The 27,481-nt window shown below is 39.2% G+C and overlaps 1 pseudogene; it reads left to right on the forward strand.

Moving 5' to 3' along the window:
• Nucleotides 1-5,536: 5,536 nt before the first annotated feature.
• On the forward strand, nucleotides 5,537-6,074 carry LOC141489815 (PRELI domain containing protein 3A pseudogene; annotated as a pseudogene).
• The last annotated feature ends 21,407 nt before the right edge of the window (nucleotides 6,075-27,481 follow it).

Raw genomic sequence — 27,481 nt, forward strand, 5'->3', positions numbered from 1 at the left:
AGTTACACACTGATTATCTCTGCAGATATATTCTCCAGAGAAAGTAATATGCTTTTGAAAGTACTGAAGGATTGCTTTAGAAAAAATAATGGAAAATGATATTAATAACCAGAAAGAGGTGATTAAGACATCAGTAACTACTTATCACAATGCCTATTCTTGTATCTTTGAAAAATTTTGATACATATTTCCAAAATGTTAAGATTATTCTTTTTTTTGGCAAGGCAAAGGGTTAAGTGACTTGCCCAAGGTCACACAGCTGGGTTATTAGTAAGTGTCTGAGGCTGGTTTTGAACTCAGATCCTCTTGATTCCAGGATTGGTGCTCTATCCACTGCACTACCTAACTGCCCCAGTAAGATTATTCTTGATAAAAATATGAGAATGGTATAGTCAGGCTTTCAGCTGGGTAGTACAATGGACTGAGTGCTGAACCTAGAGTCAGAAAGACCTGAGTTCAGATCTCAAACCCTCACTAGCTAGGTGACCCTGGAGAAGTTATTCTCATCTTCCTCAGTTTCTTCAACTATAAAATGTAGATAATAACAGCATCAAATCACAAAGTTGTTGTGAGGGACACATGAGAAAATATTTGTAAAGCAATAAGCACAGTGTCTGGCATGTGAATAGGGACTATAGAAACATTTCTTCCCTTCCCTTCCCATTTCCCTTCCTGTTTTTAAAAACTATTGTTTATAGCCATGCAATTCATGAAAAGGTACAGAAAATATAAGATTCCACAGTGTTTTTACTAATTTACTATAAAAAGCATTTCTCAGCAGTCAATTGCAATAAGGAGTCTTTCATGTATACATTACAATCATACAAAATTCCTTTCTAAATGCAATCAGAGACAATTCTCTTCAATGACCTGATTTTTAATCTTAACAGGGACATAAAATGGGATATTCCATGGTTATTCAACATTGTCCTTATATCTCTTTAAGAACCTGAGATCTAGATGGAAGAAGGACTCCCTTTAAACTGATGGCTTCACTCCTGTTTATGGATGATATTGTTCTGAATGCTTCAAAGCCCAGAATCTTACAGGGTATCCTTTATGTGATTGATGATAATACAGAAGACATCAAGCTAATATTGCATATAGGAAAATACAAAATGGAAGATCAATGCTTATTGCCCAGATAATGGATGGTGTGCAGCTCTATGACCAATCATACATTACTTCATCAATTTGAGACAATCACTACAAGTAAATAATGAATTGGAGCTAGAATTAAATTTGAGGGAGATAAGCAGGAATTTAAAAAATATACAGCACATTTAGTAAATTCTCTCTGCTCCCCAAATCAAAGACACATCCTTTCATCACTAATATTCTTGTAGCAGTGCTCCTTGATTGTAACCCTTATACTCTCATGGCTTCTAAGAAAAGAACATCTCTCAGATATTACTCAAAAGTCAATGGAAAGATGAATAGTGTACTCAGGTAAGTTGCAGCATATCATCAAGACAATCTATGCTCAAATATGGTACAAGAGATGTCATGATAGAAATGAATGATTGGGAAAGGATGTGAGTTGACTCCATGGCATGAATGAGGATAAGATGCATTTTCTGAGTTTTTCAGTGACATATTTCTGATTTGAGGGGGAAAAAATCTGCAGGAAAGCACTGTAATTTGATGACATGTTGGTGATGTTCTTATTATAAATATGGAAGAGTATCACATATGATATTGTTGAATATGGGGGTAATGATCTTAATTAATAAAAGAAATACTCCTATAAATTTGAGCACAGATCCCTTGACATATGGAAGTATTATTTTAATATACTATTGTTTTAGTCATTATCTCTTATATACTATAAGTACATTTATGAATGAGCATGTTTACATACTTCATTCATTATATATAATTATGTTATAGATATATTCTATTCATATTTACTACAGATATTCATCTTTCTTCTTTCCTATTTAATAAATTTGCTTATCTTTCACTAATAGAGCTTACCATTTTGGGTCAGAAACAGAAAATGAAAAAGTGGTGGCAACTCAGGATTCTGAGAGTATATATATATATATATATATATATATATATATATATATATATATATATGAGAGAGAGAGAGAGAGAGAGAGAGAGAGAGAGAGAGAGGGGTGAGGCAAGGACTTCTACTGGATAGGATAATGTAATAGTTGAACTAGTTAATAATATGCAAACCCTTATATACATATATGGACACATTCCTTAGCATTTTCTTTTCCTCTGTGCTGAAAATATGGCTTCTTTCTCCTTGCATTGTACTGTTTTGTCTTTGGTCCTGCTTTATCTTTTCCATAGTTGACTCCTTTACCAGTGTCTTGACTCACATTAAGCCATCCCAAGAGATCTAAACTGGCACCATAGGAAAACCATCCAAAATTTCCCTTTTGTTTCTGTCCTCTGTTCCCATCTCTGAGGAGGATGTAATCAATAGGACACTGGAGCACCCAGTCCAGTGTCACCTGTGCAATGAATAATTTCATTACTTTGCAGATAATGTCAAGAATAGTTGAATGAAATTTCCATGTACAAGGGCCATTAAACAAAGCTTAAGTTGATTTAACAGTGATCAATCAATCTTTTCATTTTCTAGAACAATTAATAAGGGTATAGGTTAATTTCATTCTTTTGGAAAGATCTTTTGAGAAAGAAATCAATCTTCAAAGTAAATTATTGGAGTGAATGGAATTTACCTCTGGCATACTTCCACATATCATCCCAGAGTCTTCATGTCCCTGGCTGGTACCTATGTGCTAATCACTACCAATCACCTACCCTGTCTTGTTCCCTCACCAGGGGAAAAACAGCTAATTCCAACAAAAGTGTTAACTAATAGCCTTATCTATCCTAGGCAGAAGGAATTAGTGAGCCTTCTGAGAATTTTGAGCAGGGCAATGATGTAAAGCTTGGAAGAAGGAGAAACTGGACATGGAGAGAACTCAGAGGTTAAGTGAATTGTCCAGGGTTACATTGGTAGAGGGAGCTGGCAGAGTCAGATTTTAATTTGGGTCCTCTGCCAACAAATCCAGTACACTTCCCACCTCACCCAACTGTCTCATATTTTTCTATTTGCTGACTTTGCTTAAATGAATCCCTGCCTACCCACTAATCTTTTTATTTGTTAAGAATCCAATCTCATTTTAATGGCCTAGTTCAAATGTGCCACCTTATATTTTTAATCCAACTAAACAAATAGTCAAGCGCTTATTATAAGTAAGGTTCTATGCATGATTCTGGGAATTTCTTTTACTTTCAACTTCTTTTGGACTCTGGTTTAAATGCAACAGTATTAACATAGAAGTGATTCAGTTACTTCAATTGTATATCATTTCACTGATCATTGATAATAAGACCTCATATTTAGAGTATCTACAGTTAAGTTAATGCTCCAACAACAAAAAATTCTTCTATAGACATATGTCATAATTTGTTCAAACTTTCCCTGGATGATTGACATAATCTTTTTTTCAGGTATTATTATTTTTTTGCTATAAAAAGTGTTGCAATAAATATGCATATTTTTATATATGGAGGACTCTTGTATTTAGCTTTCTGGTGGCTTAGCAATGAGATCACTAAGTCAAAGAGTTATATAAGTTAAATGACTTTTCTATCATACTTTTGAATTGATTTCTAAAATGATTACTTCGATTTGCAGTTTCACAAATTTGTAGTTCCATAGATTTGTGTATCTATATTCTTGATGCCTCTCTAAAGATGATCATTTCCAACTTTTATCATTCTCTCCATCTTCCCTCCACCCACTACCAGCATTATTGTGAGGATAAAATAAAATTATATTTGTGAAGCATTTAGGACAATGGCTGACATATAGTAGGCACTATAAAAATGACAGCTATTATTATTGATTGTTATTTTTATTTGTGTAATGGAAAGAACAATTTATCTGTGATCATAAGTTATAACTTCAAACTCTGGCCCTGCTCCTCCTTAACTATGTGACTTTGGATAGATCACCTTTTTTCACGGTTTATTTCACCTTTGTAAAATAAATGGATTGAACTGAATGACCACTCAGTTCTCTTCTAAGATTTTATGTTGAATCACTGATCCCTCAGGCATGCATTGGATACATCCTTCTGAGTTTAATCCAACTATTAATGACTATATTGTGGGTCAAGCCAATTCAACCATTTTCAATTTCATGCTATTATATTATCTTTAAGTCCACATCTCCATTTTTTTCCTACAAGGATAGGTATGGCAAACTTTATCAAATGCTTTGTTAAAATCAAGGTAATTTTCTATACATTTTCCTAATATGTGAGTGCACCAATACCCTCTTTGTGATCACTACTTCATTTTTTAGAATGGCACTTACTATATCCAGTTTATAATATATTCTTGGAATTTACTAGAAACCAAGGTCAGACTTATTTGTCTTCATTTCATAATCTATTTTCTTCCTCTTTCTGAAATTGGGGATATTTGCCATTCACCAATGCTGCTGCACCTTTCCTATTTCCATTAATCTTTCAAAAATTACTGACAGTAGCTTAACCAATCATATATACCAATTCTTTTATTACTCTAGGAAATAGTTCATTGGGACCAGGTGACTTGAATGAATCAAAGCCAGCCATTTATTTTGGAGCATTAACCACATATTAGTGATTATTGTTCTGTCCTTTTCAGGCTAAATTACATTCTCTTTGGCAGACAAAAGAGAAGAAAAATAAGAGTAGATCTGTTGTCCCTTTCCCTCTGTCATCAGTTATTATCATCCAATCCACCAAGTATAATAGTCCTATCTCTTCTTTGAGTCTCATCTTTTTGATAATATAGCTATTCTCCCTCCGTCATTACTGTCCTTACTTTCCTTGCCAGTTTCACTTCATTCTTTTTTATATAAGGACATTTTTACTTTATCTCAATCAGTTAGCTAATATTCATTGGATACTATTATATGCAGAGCACTGTGGGCAGACAAAACTGGACTTTCTGAGTGTTCTTTGAATATGCAGTATGATTAGTTTTGCAAACTCTTATCTTGTATATCTCATGTCACAGTTAAATGACGAAAGTTTAGCACAGTTGATCAAAATAAGAGGTTGGATAATACAAGGCCATTCCCCAATTTTTCTTCTTATTGGATACATTCATTTTATTTTATTCCATAGCCTCTAAGCCTTATATTTTGTAAACTCATTAAAATAACAAAAGTTCATGTCAACAAACATTTTAAAAGTCTATATGTAGAAGAGAGTGCGATTGGGAGTCCAGACTCACCTCTGCTCCAGGACTGGCGGCTGCCAGAGTGGGGTGCCTCCCCGGGGCCCCACAAACACCCGGGGACGCTCAGGAACGGTGCGCATGACGCAGATGCCATGAGGGCCCCCTGGGCCCGGGGATCCTAGTGAATGGCGAGGACTGCGGGGCCCAGTGCGGGATAGTGGCGTGTGGAGAGTAGGGAGCCCCGCACAATCCTGCGGGTCCTGGGCCTCCGAGGCGCTGGCCAGCAGAGGCTGTGGGGCGCCTCTGGCCCTGCAGCTGCCCCGGGGGCAAGATGAAGATCTGGAGCTCCGAGCACGTGTTTGGCCACCCATGGGACACTGTCATCAAAGCTGCTATGAGAAAATATTCGAATCCAATGAACCCTTGTGTAGTAGGAGTGGATGTATTAGATAGGGGCCTTGATAATAGAGGCCGGTTACATAGCCATCGTCTTCTCAGCACTGAGTGGGGGACTCCCAACTCTTGTGAAAGCGGTCTTGGGAACCAATAGAACTTTGACACATATTAAAGAGCATTCTGTTGTAGATCCAGTGGGAAAGAAAATGGAACTGTGTTCTACTAATATCACACTCACAAATTTGGTGTTGGTGAATGAGAGGTTGGTGTACATACCTCATCCTGATAATCCTGAAATGACAGTGCTGACACATGAAGCTGTCATCACTGTGAAGGGATTTAGCTTAGGCAGCTACTTGGAAAGCCTAATGGCAAATACCATATCATCCAATTCAAGGAAGGGTCAAGATGCCTTGGAATGGGTGATCAATAGTCTTAATACAGAATTTGAGGAACTGGCAGTGCCACCTTGACAGAGCATGCAACTTAAGCAGCAACAGCAGCAGCCTCAAGATGCCAAGGCACTGTGAAACATGCAGAGGCCTAGATGGGGCGAAGGGTTGCTTTTCCCTACCTTGTACCATCTTGGATTGATAAGCAGTTTGGGTTCTACTTGGTTCTTCAGACCATCAACTATTAATACACTCCTAGAAACGATTATGAGTTGAATTAGGAAATTAATCATAAAGGCAACAGTGGCTTTTGGTGGGAGTTATGGTAAGGGTCATTTTATTTTCTGAGGAAAATTAACCTTTTTCACCAAGTGAGTAAATGTAAATCTTTGACTTCCCCCCATCCCCCCAGAGAGTGGAAATAATATTAGTGAGGAGCTAAGAAGATGAAATTAAGATTTCAAAAATTGTGACCAAAAAAATTCTATTCTTTGTGATTCCTGAAGTTAGAATGTGAGAAAGGGTATAATTTCCACATATTGTAACAGATCATTCATTAAAGTTTCTGCTTAGATCTTTAAAATTAACTGCAATGAAAGACAGAAATGGTTCCCTTTAGAAAAAAAGTTATTTTCATGGTGAGAGTAAGGGTTTTTAATACTGTTGTGTCACAGACACTTTTGGCAGGCTGCTGAAGCTATGGAGCCCTTCTCAGAAGAATGTTTTTGATGCATCAAATAAAATATTTAAGATTGTAAAGGGAAAAAAAAAGTCTATATGCAAGATACTGGTTATAGAAAGATAAAAACAAAATAGTCCCAGTTGTCAAGAAGCTTACAAGAAGTTTCGCAGGGGCAGAGTATATAATATGATGTATTCCAATTCATATTTCTTCTCTCCATTTATAGGACCTCTTTCCTAGCTCAGTTCCTTATCTCTTCTCACCTAAACTATTGCAATATTTGCCTAATAATTTTCCTTGACTTTCCTTTCTTCTCTGATTCATCTTATGGAGAGTACTATGGGGACTACTACATCCTATGGAGAGTACTAATGTTTTAAAAGCACAAAGTGTGACCATGTCACTCCCCTTTTCAAGAAACCTCAGTGGTTCCTTATTACTTCTAGGATATATTGTTCATATACTAGGACCTCTACTTCCAATTACTCTGAATTCACAAAGGGTTAGACCCTGAAAGTCTGAACCTAAAGGGTCAGTTTCTTTCTTTGTGTCCTCCTTCAACTTGGTAATCTCCAAGAAAATCTGGGCAAAATTTCCATATAGATCACATCTAGACTTTCCTCAAAGTAGGTCATTAGATGTCCAAATCCCATATTACACATTATTGTACAATATAGATACTTTAAATAAAACAACCTGTGTTTTTTCCATGACAGAAAATACAAAAGACCTGAAGGGCTCACAAGAAATTGAAAAAAATCAAGCGGTACATTAATCCCTAGATTCTACTCCTCCTCCAGTATATAAAAACACTTTGAGCTGCTGCACCAATTTTCCCCGTTCAATTTGGTTGGACCTTCCCATTTTGACCAAGTCATAGAAATATCATGGGGGATTAGACATATGATGGGGCTATTGAAACCCCTCCCCCTTCATCAGATTTTAGTTATGATATCTTAACTAGGTGAGAACACTGTCTTAATAAATCAGTCAAAATATCATACATTAAATGTTGAAAGTCTTCAAAAACTTTTGGATAAAGTGAATCATGCTAGAAATGGAATCTATTCCAATAGTGTGAGAAATTTGTTTTCACCTCCTAGATTCATCTATAAATTATCAAGTGTGTTGAGAAACAATAGAGAACTACAGAAACTGGAACACTTGGATTTCCAACACTCACCTTAGAGATCCATTGGGGTGAGGGAGTGTGAGTGGGAGAAGAGTATTCTGGAAAGCCAATATGCCATCACCTATAGAATTCTTTATCTCTTCTAAACTTTCATTGATAAATATAGAGATCTTTGAAGGTGTGGCCATGCTTCCCAGTCTTCCTATCAGTTGTCATTTAACTTTATCCAATGGAGTATTGACACTTAATTTAAGGTCTTTGAAATGATCTATTCACTTTATTCAGCAATATATTCTAGTTAAGATATCACATCTAAAATGAGGTCCAGTTGTTTTGTTTTGACCATTAAAGAAAAATCCAAAGACTCTAGGAAGGCTCTTCTTTTTGACCAGTCAGACCATTAAGGAAACTTTCTTCCTCAGAAAGTTTGGTTACTCTCAAACTCAGGAACTCTTGAACCCATTATGCTCATGATGCAATTATCTGTCTGTAAATGTTAAGTTTAAGGAATTATAGTCTCTGACCTGTGCAGAAGACTACAGAAGAAAGAAGATAGGGGTTGGAGATCCAAGCACACCCTTCTCAGACTTGCCGAGGAAAGCAGTAAGCAGTGAGTTTTTAAGTGCTGTTCCTATGAATTGTCATTTTCATTCCTGGAGTTTGGATAAGAGAAAGATTCCCTCCCTCCTTATTGTATGCTGGTTTGGAAGCTCTCTCTCTCTCTCTCTCTCTCTCTCTCTCTCTCTCTCTCTCTCTCTCTCTCAGAAGCAGCAAAGTATTATTCTTATAAGAGTTCATCCTTCCCTGATGTTTGGTCATCACTCAGTCATCTTGTGGATATACTAAGTCTCTGGGTATATGCTCAGAGAGTTACCTGTGTTGTGTTTGCAAGAGGCTAGAGTATATGTTTACCTAGATCTAATGACCTTTTTTAATTTAAAATTTTTTTGAAGTTACCTATTGACAAATGTGTATGCACTGTAATTTCATATGGTTGTTCCCCAGATGATCCTCATTATTGATGAAAAAAATTTCTCTCTTTAGAATTTAATAATCTAATTCCATTCTATTGTACATCATTCCATTTCATGCTTTGTACAGTCCAGAAAAACTTGACTACTTATTTTGCAGTTCCTTGAATATAACATTCTCCTTATGTCTCTAAACAAATTATTCTCCATGCTAGGAGTTGCAGGAACTAGGAGGCCTAGGGGATAGGGTACTGCATCTGAAATCAAGAAGACCTGAGTTTAAATTCAATTTCAGGCATTTATTAGCTGGTGTGACTATTATTCTAGTCATTTAACATCTTAACTTCAGTTTCTTCATTTGTAATACAAGGATAATGAAATCATTTATTTCATTAGGTTGTGAGAATAAAATGAGATAATATGCCAACTACTGTGAAAAACCTTAAAGTACTATTATTATCTTATGAGAAAGAGGAAGAGAATTCAGAAAAAGAAAAGAATCCTAGGAATACTTGTTTGAACTGGAGCAGAGAAATGTAAACATAGAAGCAAGAGGAAAATTTACACAATGACCAAAATCATGTAAAATAAAACATCATTGAAAGACATTTGAATTCTGATAAATTCAGTGACCAGCTGTCAGTTTTGAAGACTAACGGTAAAGCATACCTTCCTCCTCCTGGCAGAGAGATGGTGAAGATTGATGCATAATGAGGCAAACATTGTCAGATATAGTCAATATGATGATTTGCATTGCTTGACTACCTCTTTGTTTTAAGGGAAGATTCTATATAAGTGAGAGGGAGTCATTTATAAGTGACTCACAATACTGAAAAAACAAGATAACTTCAAAAATATTTAATTTTTTTAGAAAAATGTTTTGACAAACATAATAGAAAAATATTTAGACAAATACACTCTCTTTCTTTAAAAAAAAATACATTTCATTTTATCCCACTTTGTTCTATTAATCCTATTTTCATTGTCCTAGTTGAAAGGTTTTATGGTTTTAAGAATTCAAATTTTGTAGCCTTTCTCTTTTTTTTTTTGCAAGGCAAATGGGGTTAAGTGGCTTGCTTAAGGCCACACAGCTAGGTAATTATTAAATGTCTGAGGTCGGATTTGAACCCAGGTATTCCTGACTCCAGGGCCGGTGCTCTATCCACTGTGCCACCTAGCCACCCCTGCCATTCTCTTTTGAAGAACAAAATAGATGCTCTCACAGTTAAGGCTTGAAGCACAGGAAGGCCTGCTGGAATTGGTTTTGTAGGAAAAATGAGTTTTTGCAAATCCCTCTTCTAATATTTTAGGAGATTTTACATTGGGTAGGGGTGATATTTTTCTTTTTCTTAATTTTTTTTGGTTTGTTTCTTATTGTTTTGAGATCATGGTAGTTTTGTTGAGAAGCAACCAAAATTGTACAGTAGAAAGAATACTGATTCTGGAAGCAGAAAATCTGGGTTCGAATCTTCCTCTTATGGTACCTTTTGATGTACTACCTAACCTCCCTGAGTCTCAGTTTCCTATAAAATTAAATTTCCTCTGAGGTCTCTTCTGATTCTAGAACTGAAATCTATAATGACCATTCACTTGGTCATTGGACTGAACGTTTTTCATGTTACTTTTTACTTGCAAGACTTTCTTGGAACTCTGCTACAGATTACTTGTGCCCATTATTCATTCTGCCATTATCTCTTTGGACACTTAAAATTTCAATTCTTCTGAGAGTATGGTCTTCCAAGAATCCTCTCCTTATAATGTCATTGGCACAATATTATATGAAAAAGATTGGCATTTTTGGCACAGAACAGTGTAACATCTTTGAAAATGCTGCAGAACTTCTCAAATGTGATCCAACTTAATATCTTTTACCTTGATGGAGTTGTCTAATTAGGAAATATCTAGCAGTTGAAGAACTGGCAAAGGCATAAGTTTTTATTTCACAAGATGCAATTTCAAGTAAGCCTTGAAGGAAACCAAGAAAACCTGGAAGAATCTAGATCATAGTGTAAATGGATGGGGGGGAAAAGCTTAAGAAGACTAAAAAGGGAGTATGGAGGACAGATGGGGAGAAGTCTAAAGGCCATTAGAAAATTTAATATTTGATTTTGGAAGTAATAGGGAGCTACTGGAAGTTATTAAATAAATGGGGATAACATGTTCAGACCTAAGCTTTTAGGGAGATCAATTTGACAACTGAGTGGAGGATTTACTAGATTGAGAAGAGTCTCAAAGCTGGGGACCAATTAGAAGACCATTTAATAGTCATCTCTGTATGCAGACCCTGAGACTATATTAGGAGAGAGAAAGAGGACATAAGAGATCCTGTAAGAGTAGAAACAAGACAATGCAACATACTATGTAGGGTGAGTATTCATAAGGCTATGATACCTAGGTTGTGAGCCAGGTCTTTGGGCAGAGAGTAGTACCCTAAACAGAAACAGGCAAATTTGGAAGAGCAGAGGGTTTGAAAGGAAAGGTATTGGCATCTGTCTCAGACATATTCTATTTGGGATGTCTATGGGATAAAGAGTGTGAGATGTCCAATAAGCAGTTGGTGATGTGATACTGGAGGTCAGAATAGAGATTAAGGCTGGAGAAATAGATCCATCCAAATATAGAATTGCCAAGGTAGATGGTATGAATGAAGAAGAAAAGAAATCCTAGGATATGGCCTCAGGTGTGTGTGTATATGTATGTTTTGGGGAGAATATACATGATTAGAGGATTCAAACTGGAGGGACATCCAACAAAGGAGATTTAGATAGATCTTTTAGGCAGTGTGCAAAACTTGAGAGAGGAGAGAGCATTCATTTGAAGATGGTTATCAAGCACTGCTGATTCATCATCATAGGACATTGTTTTCCATGCAAAAAATCCCTCAAACCATTTTATCCAAGGGGACTACTTCTCACACTGGAAATACTCTGTGGCCCCTGTGATCTCTTCTGCTGATTGAATGCTTCTTCCCAGAACCTCCAATTCTGGGAGAAGGCCCATGCCTAAAATATCTTCATTCCTCTCCAGGTTACTCTGCTCACCCATCTACATAGTTCTTTGTCTACCATGCCCCAGTGCTAGTGGTACCCCTCTTCTCTTCTTTACTCTTTTAGTTCACTTATATGGATTGTCTTCCACCATTAGAATTTCTAATCAGCTTCTTAAGGGTAGGAATTAAATTTCTTTCTGCTTACATTTGTATTCCTAGCACTTAGCCAGGGTCTGGTAAACACTTCAGAAATGCATGTTGAATTGACTTAGTAACAGTGTCAAAACTGCAGAGAGGTCAAAAAGAATGAGAATTGAGAAAATGATATTAGGTTTGACAGTTAAGAAATAGCTGATAACTTTGGAGGGCGCAATTTAAGTTGAAAGATATAGTCAAATTCCAGGTTGCAAAGAGTATAAGAGAGGAAGAGGAGACATAGAGACACCATTGTAAATGGCTTCCTCAAAGTATTTATACACAAATGGGAGAAGAGATAAAGGCTTATAAGCCAGATGGTCAGACCAAGGGGGAGTTTTTTCTAGATGTGGGAAAAACATGGGATTTCTATAGGTAGGAGGGGAGTACAAATAGAGCTAAGATTAGTGAGACAGTGAGAATGATAGAGGGAGCAACCAGATGGCATCAACTGACAGAACCATACTATTAGAATAGTATCATTTGTGCATGCAGGGGTGTCTGTCTGTATAGAAAAGGATTACCTATTCATGTGAGACAGATGTGAAGGAGGAGTTAGGGAAGACATTTAAGAGTTGTGAGATGAGAAGGGATGAAGAAGAAGATGGGGGGAGTCAAAGGAGATCTTGGCAAAAGTCTTCCATTTTTTTCACTGATTTAGTAATCAGATCAGATTGACCAATAATAGAACTCAGGCCAAACCTAACTTGCTTGTTTGGGTTTTGACCCTTAGAGGAAGTGTAAATAGAATTTAGTATCATTCTGTCAAAAAACTTGATAATCTTCCCCTCCTTGACTGATTCTTTTGTGAAGCAAAATAGACCATCTTTTACCTCAATTCTTACCTAGTATTTAACTACTGAATGGACATTGCTTCAGATAAACTGAGACCTGGGAAGACCTTAGTTTAAAAAGCCCAAACTCTCCTTCTGCATCCTGGGTCATCACCACTCATCCTGACCTATGTCTTGCCATTGGACTCTGATGACTCTGGAGGAGAGATTGAGACTGATGACTTTTCAAAACCTTGCCTTACTTTAATCCAATTCACTTGCAAATCAAGATATCACCTACCTGTTATCATCCATCTTCTTTGAGAATGAAGAATAAACAAAACAAGAAATCAAATCTGACAGTTATTTTCAGAACCTGAATATGTTCAGTAGTTGTCAGGTGACTTAAGGGCAGGTAGATGTTCTCTTGATAGCCTTTATATTTATCTTGATTATCGAGCTCCTATTATTTTTGTTCTGTTATTGCCATTGTAAGGGACTTTTCTCTTGGAGAGGAAAACATTAATAAAATATGGAGTATTTTTAATTTCTCCTTTATAGATTATTAGCATCTGTGCAACTCAGACAAAAATCCTTATTTGTCCCTAATAAATTTATAAACAACCTTTAAAGATGAAACTTAGCTTTTTCAGCCAACTTCACCTCATCAAGAACATTATTTTTACAAGATCATGAAATAACTTTAGAGTAGCTAGGTGGCACAGTGTAGAGAGAGAGCACTGAGCCTAGAGTCAGGAAGACTCATCTTCCTGAGATCAAATATTGCCTCAGATATTTCCTAGCCATGTGACACAGGGCAAATCACTTAACCCTATTTATTTCAGTTTTCTCATCTGTAATGACCTGGAGATGGAAATGGCAAATCACTCCATTATCTTTGCCAAGAAAATCCCAAAATGGTGTCACAGAGAATCAGTTATGAGTGAAACAACTGAACAACAGCAACAACAATAATGTGATAAACCCATCTTTGCTTTTTGACCTTGTTACATCTTCTGTACATTTAAAAAGTCTGAATTGGTTGGTGTGTTGCCTGTTCATTCGCATCAGACCATTAAATCTAATTTTACTTCTTAATTGAAATTATTTCCTTCTCTTTCCTGAATTTCATTCTTGAGCATCTCTTTCCTCTTTGGCTGACTTCCCAAAGAATTTTATACATGGGCTATCTGAACATTTTGAAGACTGCTTTTCTCAAAATTTAGGATGAGAAATCAGATTATACCTGGATTTTCTCTCTCCTCTATCACAATTTCTAGGAGGGAGTGGTCACTTTTACCCAAGATTAGCATAATCTGTTGTTTAATATAAGATTCAGAACACAATTTCTTGTTGCTCCTTCCTTCATCTGTTAAAATATACAATTATCCATAAGGGAAATCAGGAAGTTGTTAGTAGTTGTAGTAGATATCTGAATAATCCAAGACCTTTATCAGTAAGTACTGTACTATACTTCTGTGCCAGGTTTGTGATACATTTTCCAAATTCTTCATCAATTTCTACTTTCTTTCTAGTGGTCTATTGTCTACTCAATCCATTAACTTACCTACATTTGAATGCATAAATATGGTTCGTAGAACTAGTTTGCTAATATGATAACCCAGATTTATGAATTGGAGTTACTAGTAGAGAGATTATTTAACTAGGAGGGTCACAGGTGAAGGGAGAAAGAACAATAAGTGTTATCAATTTTAGTATTAAGGAAATTGAGACATCAGCAGAGAAATTCAAGATCATTACACAATAGTTTAGTGATGTAGTCAAGACTTGAGTACAGTACTCTTTCTACTATGCCATGTCTTTAAACATTGCATTTAAGATGCAAACCAAGATAACTAACAGGAATTAATTTATTGTAAAAGTGAGACATTTTGACTAGGGAAAAAGTTAAGGATGAAGTATAAAGAATAACAGCCATTAAAAAAACAATTTTTTAAAAGGGGTAAAATGATACAGACAGAGATACACAAAAAGAAAAACAGAGAGAAAGAAAAGAGGGGGAAGAAATAGAGATAAAACAGAGGTAGAGAAACAGAGAAAAAGAAGAAAAGAAGGTAAAGAGGAAAGAAACAAAGGGAAGAAGGGAAAGAATGAATAAAGGGAAGGAGAAATGAAAGGAAGGAAGAAAGTAAGAAAGTAAGAAAACAGGAAGATAACAGGAAAGTAAAAAGGAAAGGAAAGAAAGGAAGGAAGATGCCGGGTTTTTATTTACAACGCCGGCTTCTTAATGCTAGTCCGTCCTCTTACTCACCAGTCCAACGCGTGGTGAGTCTTCGGGGTACCTCCGGCCCCCACTCTTTGATGGGGGAAGAACCAGACAGAGCGCCTGAGGTGGGTCATGAGTCTTTATTCTTCTGTGATCACATTCCCGCTCCTCCCAACCTCTCAGCAGACCCTTTTATCCCCTCTGTCCTCCCTCCCATGAACTCTTACTCAATGAGGGGCCGAGTTCTGTAACATTCCCTTATAAGGTGATTATGTTTCCCCCTCTAAGCGACCGCCAAGCCTCTTCCCCCCGCCCCCAACATCTCCCCCTTTCTGTTTTACAAGGTTATCACTTGGTGTGACCTTAAGCGGTGCTGAGGTTAGCCTTAAGCGGTGTCATTTCTACTGGCCTCTGATAGCCGGGGGCGAGGAACCCTGTCTTAGGTCATCTCCTTCAACCCAGGACCTTGCCCGTCCTAGGCGCCCGACACCCTCAGGGCCTGTCTTAGGTGGCTGGGTCAGGAGAAGTTGCCCGTCTTGGGGTTTACCTCGTCTTACCCCTAGGTGTCACATGTCATGCATGGCGGCTAGCCAGACTTGGGGATCCGCCGGGGGCGAGGAACCCTGTCTTAGGTCATCTCCTTCAACCCAGGACCTTGCCCGTCTTAGGTGGCTGGGTCAGGAGAAGTTGCCCGTCTTGGGGTTTACCTCGTCTTACCCCTAGGTGTCACATGTCATGCATGGCGGCTAGCCAGACTTGGGGATCCTCCCCCGTCTCCATGGCCATGAAGGCTTTCTGAGTAAGAAGCATATAGCCCCTCTGTCGCCTAGCTAGGCGGCAGAAACAGACAACAAGTAGGGTAATTCCCAGAATCAGCGTCCTTGTTCACCCTCAAGGGGGTATCCTCCCGCCATCTGGCAATCCCTCCATGGTATGGGATCCTCGATGTCTTCCCCTGTGGCCACAACATGAGGGGCCCCACCGAGGCAGAAGGGAGCCCCATCGATGTATTGGTCACTAGCAGGCGAGGGTAGATCGGGGAGTTCCGTGCTACCGGAAGGGGAGAGGGAATAACTCGGAGTATTCCCCATGTCGGATTTCCTTCAGATGGAGCACCTCCAAGGATCCCTACAATGATCAGAAGGCCTGAAAAAGAAAGAAATTCCTCTCACCCCGTAGGGTTGGTCATTAATCAAGGTCTCTTATCTTGTAAACAGGGAGCCATCTTTCTGGCTCTTCTATCTTATCCTCGGGATGAAATGACAGGTGGCCCTGTCTTCTGTTCTTTACCGTTACAGGGCCATGCCAACCTCCCTCTTCATCTCTCCACATGACTTTAGAGCCTGGTAGGGCCTTGGTGGGAGAGGGCAGGAGCGTTGGTTCTTTCTTAGCATGTCCTTTTGGGGAGAAAAATCTCTGGGCGGCTGTAGTGCCGTCATCCCTGACTTGTAGGAAATTCATGGTAAATAGTACCTGAGACAGGTCTGAATGGGTCGGTGACCTGCCAACTCCCCCTTTCTGTTTAAAAAGATAGTATCCATGTAAAGCTGGCACAGGGTGGGGCTATTGGCCATTCCCTGCGGTAGGACGGTGAACTGATAACGTTTACTGGGGGCTTGGAAATTGATCGCGGGGAGGGAAAAGGCAAATTTTTCTTTGTCCTCCGGGTGGAGGGGAATGCTATAGAAGCAGTCTTTAACATCAATCACTATAATAGTCCACCCTTGCGGGACTGCAGTGGGCATAGGGAGACCAGGTTGGAGGGTCCCCATGGGTATCATGTTGGCATTTACTGCCCGAAGATCAATCAACATTCTCCAACTCCCCCCTTTCTTTTTTATGACAAAGACGGGGGAGTTATACGGGCTAAGGGACGGTTCCACTTTGTTCTCGCGCAGGAGGGTCATTACTATGTCTGTGAGGGCGATGAGCTTTTCTTTTGTCAGGGGCCACTGCTCAACCCAAATAGGTTTCTTATTAATCCATGTTATTCTGGGGGAAAAGCTCATCTCTAGAGTGGCCCCAATTAATTTCCCCGCAGGCTATCAGGGGTGGCAAGTGTCAGGTTAAGCTGGCTCAAGATATCTCTACCCCATAATGCATAAGGGAGGTCGGGTAGGCACAGTGGGGTGAAGAGTCCAGATTCTTCCAAAGCTGACCACCGTAGGGCGTGTGCTGCTTTCATGGCAGATCTATTGCCCCCCACCCCTGTCACTGCTTGAGGGCTCTGTAGGAGTGGCCACTCGCGCCTCCACTGTCCCCTATTTATGACAGAGCAATCGGCTCCAGTGTCAATTATCCCTTCGAGCTTCTGATTTCCACCGTGACGGTTAACAGTGGTCGCCCAGAGCTGACCGGGTGGACCCAGTTCACATGAGCAGGAGGGGTCCGCAAGGGGCAGCGCCTTTCCTACCTCTTGGCCCTGTTTTACCAAGGTGGGAAAGGGGGTGGGGGGTTTGTGACCCTTATGGATGTGGGGACTTCCGGGACCAAAAATGACCTGGGTATGGGTGACTAAGTCCACACATCTCTCAGCCCCTGTGATGAGCGCTGGGAAAATATTTAGCTCAATGGGAATCATCGAGGTTTCCCAAGGCCCGATCTCTCTCTGCTGTGTCCCCTTCTCTATAGTCAACCCTCACGGGGATAGTCACAGTAATGGGGCCGCTGTCTTCGAGCACGGGGGGGGCCCCGCGGCCGGGGCCCCTCCCTTTCCCTTTTCCCGACTTCCCTTTGGATCGGCAGAACCTGGCTATGTGACCTGGCTTTCCACAGGAATAACAGGTCGGAACTGAAGTGGAGGGGGGCTGCTGCCTGCACTGTGCTTTGAGGTGCCCTGGCTTTCCGCACCCAAAACAGGTGGGTCCCACCTGCATACCGTGAAGGGCGGTCAGGAGGCTATCCTCCCGGTTCTCCATGGCAGGTCACTAAGGCTTGAATTGAATCCTCGCTGGGCATGTCCAGCAATTTGTCAACAATTCCTTCTAATGAAGCGTCGGGGGGAAGGCTGCTAATGGCTGCGATCCCTTTGGGGCGAAGACCCTCTTTAATCAATTGTCTCATAAGTAGATCAGATCCCGGGGTGTCTCCCATTATACGAGTCACTGTCTCTTTAACCTCGTTCACAAATGAGAGGGGTGTCTGATCTGCTCTCTGCTTCAGCCCAACCAACTTCTGTGTGGCTCTCCCCCCTTTCATGGCTCCAATCTTATCCCAAGCTGCAACATGTGTTTCTTTAACAGTCTCTAGCTCAAACTGGCCATACTGGGCCTGAACAGCAGGGTCAGTATAGGCTCCAGTTCCACACAGGAGGTCAATGGCTAAATCCAGGGGAGTATAACCCCGGGATTTTGCCAGCTTAGAGGCCTCTCTGCGGGCCTGAGCCTTAAAAGCTAAATATAAGGAGGCATCTAGGCACGCGGCTGCAATTTCGTCAAAGTCAGCAGGGGTCCAAGGGTGCGTAGCAAAGAGGTTTTGCATCAGTCTTTTTACATAAGGGGAGCTTGGGCTGTATTTAGTCACGGCCTCCTTAAGTTCCTTAAGCATCTTAAAAGGGACAGGGCGGTAGTCTCGGGCTCCGGTAAGGGGGTCCGTAAATACCGGGTAGAGGCCCCAGTCATCCCAGTCCACCTCCTCCCTTTCTCTATTGCTATGGAGGCACTGGTGGCAAGTAGGCCGGATGGGCGGAGCCCTTGAGGGGATCTCTGAAGGGCGGACAAGGAACATGGGGGATTTTTTGCCTCTGTTTCCTGGCTGGGCCGCCAAGCCTGGGGCGCGGCAGCTGTCCAATCAGCGCAGACCCCTCCCTCCTCGTCAGCAGCCTCCCGGTCCCACCTACTCACGCTCCTCTTCCTGCCACCCCTGAGGACTGTTTGCACCCCTCCCTTCCCGCGCTCGGAAACTTCCGGCCCTGAATCTTCTCCCTGGGGGCCCCTTGTTCCCCCATTGTTTCTTCTAAGTTCCTCCCACGGATACAGGGGAGGGAGTGGCCTTCCCTCTTCCTCTGAGCCCTCTGAATCCGATCCCGCCAAGGAGCTACCCACCTGAGTGCTGATTGTTCGTGCTAAAGTCACCTTCTGGGGATGCAGGGCTGCATCCACTATCTTATACACTGTAAAATCCTTGGGGGTCAGTTTTCCCGGGCAGGTGTCATTATAGGAGGCCATCTGCTGCCCTACCACCTTCCATTTATCTGGTTGGATCCCACTATGTTGCACCCAAGGGCAGATGTTCCAGATATTCTCAACAAAAGCACGGCACGTCTTGATAGGTAATTTACGACCATGCTTAGCGCAGAGTTTATAAAGCTGCCCTGCAACGGCCTCTTTTTCCTCCGGCTCAAAGGCGGGAATACTATTCCGGCCCCCCATGCTGTCTACTAGCCGAGGCTGCAATCCTAACAGGTGGCAGAACTGGAAAGTTCCCGTTCGGCAAAAGAGAAGGAGGAAGCAGGGCACAATCAGACAGGCCAGCACGGCAAGGAGCGTGATTAGAGCAGAAGGAGAAAGGGGAGAGAAAGAAAGCATAGTCAACACAATAGGGATATGTCCTTCAGGCAATATCTGAGAGTAAACGCCCTCTCCTTCCTCCGGTCAGAAACGACCGAGGCTGTCTGGAGAATCCGACCAGCGGATTCAGACGTTCCCTAGCAAAATCAGGTCCCGGGTTTCGGCACCACTTGCCGGGTTTTTATTTACAACGCCGGCTTCTTAATGCTAGTCCGTCCTCTTACTCACCAGTCCAACGCGTGGTGAGTCTTCGGGGTACCTCCGGCCCCCACTCTTTGATGGGGGAAGAACCAGACAGAGCGCCTGAGGTGGGTCATGAGTCTTTATTCTTCTGTGATCACATTCCCGCTCCTCCCAACCTCTCAGCAGACCCTTTTATCCCCTCTGTCCTCCCTCCCATGAACTCTTACTCAATGAGGGGCCGAGTTCTGTAACATTCCCTTATAAGGTGATTATGTTTCCCCCTCTAAGTGACCGCCAAGCCTCTTCCCCCCGCCCCCAACAGGAAGAAAAAAACCTTTTAGGTATGTTTGTCTTTTTCACCTGTAGGTATGTGTTTGTGTGTACTAAGATTAAGTATGAGAGGAGAGTTAGTAAAGAAACTTCTGATTACCTGATCTCTCCTCTCTCTTTGGGCCAGGCTAATTGAAGACAAGAGAAAGAAAAGGTGAAAGAGATAAAAAGTTGTTAATGTTAATTGAACCTTAAAGATATTTCTATACACTAGCATCCCTTTTTGAAGTTTAATGAAATTCTAATGGAATTAGATAACAACAGCAATCTAGTAGATGACTAAGGATAGGTACCACCTTCTGGGGGTTTTCTTAAGCATACTCCCCCTCTAGATCACACAGGTTCTCAAAATGTGGTTCAGGGATCCCTTCCCTACTGGATGTGAGTCTGTGATACCAAAACTAATTTTTTATAATAGCACTATTATTTATTTCTAATGTGACAAATATGAACAGATATATATATATATATATATATATAAATATATATATATATACCCCTAAACAAAAACTCTTTGAGGGAAGGGTTTTCAATAATTTTTAAGACTATTGAGGGGTCTGTAGACCAAAAAAAAACCTGAAACACATTGCTCTAGAGAGATAATTATGGCAGGAAGTATTTCAAGACTATGGTTTCTGGCTATGTAGAAGAGAACCAGTTATGAACAAATAATCCAGTTCTTGAGAAGAGATTGATTTTTGCCTTTTCTCTTTACCAGAGGAAAGCAAGCACATGGAAATGGGGGATTTCTCTACACCTCTCCTCTGTTATTGGTCATGGAACTTCATATTGGAACTTTGTGTCTCTAAATATTACAAGGAGTAGACTGCCAATGGAGGCAGTTTTGAGAAGTCTGATCTGTTGCAGCAGAGAAGAGGAAACCTTTATGAAATCAAGAAAGAATTAATTCTGGAAGTCTGTTGAGTTACAAAGAGGAACCAGCCCAGCAAGATCAGGTGAACAATGAACCCCATAGAGATGCTATACCATGCAAAAGAATTTGCATTTATGTGAAAAGGAAGAACCCTTTATTTGGGTACTAGAGATGGAAGAACTGATGACTCAGGAGAACTTTTTAAAAAATTTATTTATTTTTGAATTTTACAATTTTCCCCCTAATCTCTCTTCCTTCCCCCCACAGAAGGCAGTCTGTTAGTCTTTACATTGTTTCCATGCTATACATTGATCTAAATTGAATGTGTTGAGAGAGAAATCATATACTTAAGGGAAAAAATAAAATATAAGAGATAGCAAAATTATACAATAAGATAACATTTTTAAAAAAAATTAAAGGCAATAATCTTTGGTCTTTGTTCAAACTCCACAATTCTTTCTCTGGATACAGATGGTATTCTCCATCATAGATACCCCAGAATTCTTGCACTTATACCTGATTCTTGTACTTTTGAAATGAGCAAGTCCATTAAAATTGATTATCAACCTCAGGGGAACTTTTAAAAGAGTAGCAAGCTTCAGGTTAACTTACCTACAACTATCTAGGTGACAAGATATGATTTCAGATAGGGTGAAGATGTCTACTTCTTTATTCCAATATCATGGTGACTCTACTATTATTCACTTTGGCAGACTATGCCCTATTTTATTTGTTCTTCAATGATAGAGGAATATTCTGAGAAAAACCATGTCCCTAGGACCTTGTGAATTTGGAAAACCTAGAGTCCTTCTAGATTGATAGAGATTGATGATTATAGCTGAACATGTCTATCAGAAGTTCAAGAGCTAACAACAGGAGGAAACACTTTCATTGGAGAGAGCAAGAGCAAAAAAAAGCATTCTTTAACAAAAAAAAATTAAGCTGGGTTGTTGATTGAAAACTGTCTAATTGGGCAGCTAGGTGGCAGTGGATAGAGCACAGCCCTGAAGTCAGGAGGACCTGAGTTCAAATTTGACCTCAGGCACTTAATAATTGCCTAGCTGTGTGGCCTTGGGCAAGCCACTTAACCCCGTTGCCTGGCAAAAAAAAAAAAACCCTAAAAGAAAAAAAAGAAAATTGTCTAATTGCTGAGGTAAAATGTGAAATGATTAATTAGCAGTTTTGTTAAGTCACTATTGGGTATGGTCTCAAATCATTGTAATGGTCGTTATAAGAAACTCTTGAATGCTATTCTAATTATTCTATTAAATGAGCATTGTGTTCTTTATATTTATCATTTTCTTCTATTTGATCATATCCAAATCATGTTTGTATACTGAGAACCTGGCTCCTTCTCCTTCTTAAGAGTAGGCCTTAGATTTGAGCAAAAAAAAAATTGTGAAAGTTTAATGAGTCAATGAGTATGTGAGTGGGTAGCCTAATACTGTTTCCCTGAACTGAACTTTATATAGGACTAGTTATCTACGTATAGAACAGGGAGGGATGGTTACTCCAAACCCTGTTTCAACAGCAGTAATGCCTATATATTAGATATTCCTTAGATTTTGTCAGTTTGAGGTCTCTTTATCTGGCATTGTCATCCTAAGATTTACAGAAACTGGGAAATAGAAAAGTTTCATAGTAATATGAAAGCATAGCTTTTGGGGGTTAGTAGCAGGACCTCAGATTACTTATCCTGAGGGAGAAGGGAACTAGAAAGAAGATTGTAATGGTTTATCATTCATCAAATATTTATTGAACTTATGTGTCAAAATTATCACTAGATACCATATTAGGTACTGTATTTAGATAATTTTTGACAATTGCCTTAACAAAAGTTCAAATATATAGACCTTTAAAGATGGTGTTTCCCATATGTTAGAAGAGTGGAATAATTCTATTTATAGATACCTCTGATTACATAGATAAAATCCTTATACCGGATTTAGATTTTTTTTTCATGTATAGGCTTCTTTATGAAATGTCTTTGGTTTTGATATTCACTTCCTATTCAACTATTTGGGGAAATATTTTGTAGCTTACTCACCCTGGAAGGTCCATCAGGACTCTGTTCACTTTTAAATTAGATATTCCAGGGAGAATATACTAAGGTTCTTTTATGGTCAAAGCAGCCAATTGTTAACACCTGCCCAATCATTTTTCAAGCCAAAATTGTTTCTTCTGTGCTTTATAGCACAGAATTCTGGGGTTTCAACAGTACTAGTCAAAGTGCTTGAACAGATTCTAAAACTCCTTTTGGAGAACAATTTTGGCCCTATGGCGGGGGCCCGCCTCCCCACAGAAGTGAGATGGCCCTCCATCTGGGCGAGAAGACAAGTCAGCCTCCTAAATTTTCACAACAGAATGTCAACTCTGCCTCCCACACGTCTGGTATCTAAAGCATATGGATTCTACTTTAATCAACAACACAGAATATCGGCTCTTCAGGCACTCATTGGAGATTTTCGCTAAGAACTGGCTATGCTCCAGCATCTACTGGAAGCTTGCTTGAGACATCAAACGTTTGAAAGAGGCCTCCTAATGGGTGTGATTACTATCCTTCCTCTATATTCTATACAGTCTATCTTCATATTAATTTAGGTAATTGGAAACTGGGTACCCAGACTATGTTGTCTTAGCTCCCTGAAGATAGATCTTCCCTAAGTTATTTAATATTGTACAAATAGCTTTTATAGGGAGTCAAATAATAAACATTCATTGGAAGAACATTTGTCCCCTTTTGGCAGAGGCTGTGTTAGAGATGTTGTCTATTATGTTACCCAGGGTCCCTCTTATAAGGATCTGCACAATAAATTTCTCTTAGAATTCAGTGCCAGGAAGGTTTGTCTCTCTAGAACTCACATCAGACAATAAGAATTACATAGCTGAACATGTTTCCATTTATATCCTAGTTGCCAGGAAGCTCAGAGCTAAATACAGAATTCAACTACAGTTGCTAATTCATCCAAAGTGCCTGGTTTGATGATTTCTATGTTCTGTTGAACATGGTTTCATTCTGTTTTTATTTTAAATATTTTTATTTGATGTTTTATATGTGTGTAGCTTTGGAAGCCACCTCTGAACTTCTTGGAAAGAAGATGAGGTCTGATTCATACTTCAGAATTTTGGAAAAATTCATCAAATTGTGGATGTGGGGGGAATTCAGGTTGTAGCCCTTTTTATGTCTTAGGGAAAAAAGTCTCTTTCAATTGTTAGAGACAAAGAAATCCATGTCCTTGTGGACAATCCTCTTGGCAAGTGGTCTTTCAACTGAGACTGATTCCTAGTTCACATAGATAGGACCTGAACTGAAACTTTTCTTGCTTAGAAGGAAAGGTTTCAAGTCTAGGGTTTTTACTCTGATGTCATGGTAGCATAATGAGTAGAAATTTTATAGAACAAGATAAGATTTATTTTTTAAAGTACACTTGGAATTTTATCCTCAAAGGGAACTCCTAGTGAGGAAACTCCCTTTATCAGTGCAGTCTTACACCTGTATTGCAACTTAAAATCTTAAAGAATTATCTGGAGCACTTAGGGACTAAATGACTTGCCCTGGGTATAATGATAATAACAATAATAATAATTATTGTTGTTATTATTATTATTATAATGTTTGTCCTTCATTCTCAAAGAAGACCATGAAATCAAGGACATGGTGACATGATAGGCATATAAATTGGACTTTGAGTGATAGATGTGTTAAGTCACCAGCCTCACTTTCTTCTCTGGAGCCATCTGGGTTTAGTAACCAAATATGAATCAGGATAACTGGAGATGGCCCTGGATGCGAGGCAAACAGAGGTAAGTGACTTGCCCAAGGTCACACAGCTAATAAGTGGTAAGTGTCTGAGGCTGAATTCAAACTCCTGTCCTCCTGACCCCAAGACCGGTGCCCTCTCCACTGCACCAACTAGCTGTCCTCCCTGGGTCCCATAACCTGCACAATGCAGAGGAGAGTCCTAGATCTAGTTCTAGATCTATTCATGGTCAGATATCTATCCATGATGCCACAATTCTCTCTCATAAGTTGTATTTTTCAACTCAGTTTCATTCACACTTATTTTTTAAATTCAATTATATTTTCAACTTTTTAATATTCTCCCTTCTGTCTTCTCCCCCACTCATTGAGAAAAAAAGACAAACAAATATGTATATAAATAAATATAGTCCAACAAAATTAATTCTTGCTTTAGTCATGTCGAAATAATGCTTCAATCTGCACTTTGGATCCATCATTTGGATCTCTATCTGAAAGTAGATATGGTTTATCATGCATCCTCTGAAACTGTTGGTTCCATTGGACTCATGAAAGTTCCTTTTTTTTTATAAGATAATGGAGTTAAGTGACCTGCCCAAGGCCACACAGCTAGGTAATTATTAAGTACCTGAGGCCAGACTTGGACTCAAGTCCTCCTGACTCCAGGGCCGGTACTCTATCCACTGCACCACTTAGCTACCACCCTCACATAATTAAAAAAAAAATTTTGGCAAGGCATTTGGGATTATGTGACTTGCCTAAGGTCAAAACTAGTGTCAAGTATCTGAAATAAGATTTGAACTCAAATCCTCCTTACTCCAGGGCCCTTTGTGTTATCCTAGCTGCCACTTCTCACCTAATTTTGATGACTATTTTTCATTTCAATTGAACAAACATTTTATAAGAGCTTTTATGTTACAGTCACTATGTTAGGTATTAAAAAAACAGGAGATAACTCTTGCCCTCAAGGAGCTTACAATTTCTTTGAGTTAAGGACAATCATAATTAGTAGATTAACTTGGCATGAGGGATGCACTGGCGCTGGTTTGGAGACCAGAAAATTTATTTTGGAGATTAGGAAATTTTATGCATTTATAAAACTGTTTAAAACCATTTCTCTAACTAAACTTATGTAAGAGTATTCTTATTTCATCTATTGCATAAGCCTGCTGGTGGGTCTACCTCCCTCGATCCTTTCCCTTCTCCAATCCATCCTCCATTCAGTCACCAAAATGAAGGTGATTTTTTTAAAGTGCAAATTTAACCATGTCACCCCCTTACTCAATAAACTCCAATGACTCCTTATTAACTCTAGGGTCAAATACAAAATTCTTTTTTTGATGTTCAATGCCCTTTATAATCAACCACCTCTTCCCTTTCTAGTCTTGTTCTACTGTACTTCCTGGCATGTAGGATATTTTGATATTTTGACACTGGTCTTGGTGTTATTCCTAGAACCAGAAACTGCATCTCTTGGCTCTGAGAATTTTCTCTAACTATACTCTGTCTGTAATATTCTTTCTCCTCTTCTCTATCTAGTAGCTTCCCTGGTGTCCTTTACATTCCAACTAAAATGCCATCTTTTAGAGGAAACTTTTACCAATTGCTCAATTCTAGTGCTCTCCTTTTATTTATTTCCTATTCATACAATATATAATTTGTGCTTATTGTCTCTCCAATTAGATTGTGAGCTCCTTGAGGGCAGGGATTGTCCTTTGTCTCATTTTTGGAACCCCCCCACCCCAGTCCCTGGCACATAGTAGAAGTTTAATAAATGTTTATTGACTGCTAACCCCAAAGATATAGATTTAAGATGTACAAGTAAGTTATAACCTAAATAACTTGATGAAATAATAATAATGTTTTTAGTATATGGAAGAAAAGAAGTTCAGATCAATCACATTATATTATTGACATAATTCACCATGAGGATAAGGGGGAAAAATTCCTTTGGTGGTAGGACATTGTGTAAAATGCATTTTAGGTTGGTATTAGATTTATTTTGAGTCCATTTGTTTTATTTTTCCAAGTTGAGATTTTGCTAAATGAAGGAAATTGATTATCAGCAATGATGTGAGAGACTTAAAATCAGGTGAATTTTTTGATGTTGTAATAACTGAATTCTTTCTAGAAATATTTCCTACAGAGTTCTTGATAGCTATGTTTTGACTTTCACATAAATTGCATTTAAGAAACCCTGCCCTGTACTGTCAATACTGGCCTTGAAATATTCTATTAGCTCTTTGGAATTCTTGGAATCAGCAACCACTATTAAAGGTTAATTCTTAAAGGAACTGTCTTTTACTAAAATGCAAATATTTCTAGAAGGGGTAACATATGGTAATAATTCACATTTACATAGCTATTTATGTATTGCTTTCAAATTTACAAAGTGTTTAATTAAAAACACCCCTGTCAGTTAGGTGACTCTTATGGGATAGAAGTTGCCTTGTTAACAAACCAAGTTCAAGAGTTTTGGGACTCAGTCATCCAGAGAGAGAAATCAAGTAAACTCAAAAAGATTTATCAAGCACCAGGGACCTTGTTCTAGGAACTGTGCTAAATTCTGAGGATAAAAGAAAAGCAAAAACTTTCTCAAGTAGCTTACAGACTAATAAGGAAGAAAACATGCAGATATCCATCTGTAAGCAAAATATAGACATGATAAATTGGAGAGACTCAAAAGGGTCTAGCTCCATGGGAGATTGGGAAAGACTTCTTGTAGAAGATGGAAGGAAGCAAGCATTTAAGTACCTTATTCTTACCTATCTTCTAAACATTTGATGAATATTTCATTTGATCCTTATAATAAACCTATAGTATAGATACTTTATTAATGCATATTTTTAATTGAGGAAACTGAG

The sequence above is a fragment of the Macrotis lagotis genome, chromosome 5 (genome assembly GCF_037893015.1).
Source record: "Macrotis lagotis isolate mMagLag1 chromosome 5, bilby.v1.9.chrom.fasta, whole genome shotgun sequence".
NCBI classification, from domain to species: domain Eukaryota; kingdom Metazoa; phylum Chordata; class Mammalia; order Peramelemorphia; family Peramelidae; genus Macrotis; species Macrotis lagotis.